Raw genomic sequence first — 1,066 nt, 5'->3', positions numbered from 1 at the left:
CCAGTATTTCCAATATTTGAAGTATACTACATATTAGATTTTACAATTTGCTCATATTCCTGTACATTTAAAACTGGCTAAGATTATGATGTTCAACAAGAATTTTATAAGCTATGAGTACCCTTTAAAGTTACACTGTAAGATATCTTTTTATGTCTCACTCATCACTGATACATGGCTTATATAATCATTTGTTCCTTGCTAACATATAAAGAAAAGAAGCCCTAAATTTTCAACAGAAATTGTGTAGTTAAAGTCTTATCTCTTTGCTCTGTTTCTTTACAGAAAGACTTTGCATCTTCTCATTAATAAATTTTCTATAAACTCTGAAATGTACATACTTAGTAATATATGTCAGCTACCATAAATCTTAAATACTTTATGGAAAAGTTTTATGACCTGATAGTCTTTATTTTGGCATATATAAGCAGGTTCCCAAAAATAAACATATTTAAAACATTAAAACTTTTAACACACCTTAACACTTGCTGCAGTGTTCATTATGAGAGGTGCCCTGTATAGAATAATTGAATTCCTCCTCCTACACATCTCTTGAACAACAAACATCTGGACTCATTTTGTTTTTGTCATATCAATCTTGACTTTATTCTTAAATGTGTGCTTATGTAACAAATACCTGGCTCTAAAATTTCACAATTCTTTTGAACTTGCTTTTTGTTGAATTATCTAGTTTAAAAAAATCAATTCCACTTTATATATAAAAAATGTTCTGTGCTTAATTCGGCAGCACATACACTAAAATTGGAACAATAAAGAGAAGATTAGCATGGCCCCTGCGCAAGGATGACACCCAAATTCATGAAGCGTTCCACAACAACAGATGCTGGAGGGCATGTGACCAGAAGGGAACCCTACTATATTCTTGGTGGGAGTGTAAACTTGTTCACGCACTTGGAAAGCAGTATGTATGTTCCTCAAAGGGTTACACATAGAGCTCCTCTATGACCCAGCAATCCCACTTTTGTGCATTCACCCAAATGATCACTAACAAGGCCATTCTAAAACTACCAGCACAACTATGTTTATTGCAACATTATTTACCATA

General features: G+C 32.9%; 1 non-coding gene across 1 annotated transcript; it reads left to right on the top strand.

Annotated features, from left to right (window-relative positions):
• Positions 1 to 732: 732 nt before the first annotated feature.
• On the top strand, positions 733 to 839 carry LOC122108335. The gene has a single exon (XR_006147543.1). It is a non-coding gene; the product is annotated as a U6 spliceosomal RNA (small nuclear RNA).
• Positions 840 to 1,066: the final 227 nt, after the last annotated feature.

This window comes from Dipodomys spectabilis, unplaced genomic scaffold, assembly GCF_019054845.1.
Source record: "Dipodomys spectabilis isolate Male_0828 unplaced genomic scaffold, ASM1905484v1 ptg000057l, whole genome shotgun sequence".
NCBI lineage: Eukaryota > Metazoa > Chordata > Mammalia > Rodentia > Heteromyidae > Dipodomys > Dipodomys spectabilis.
Note: the sequence above shows the minus strand (reverse complement) of the source record. Positions and strands in the feature narration are given on the sequence as shown.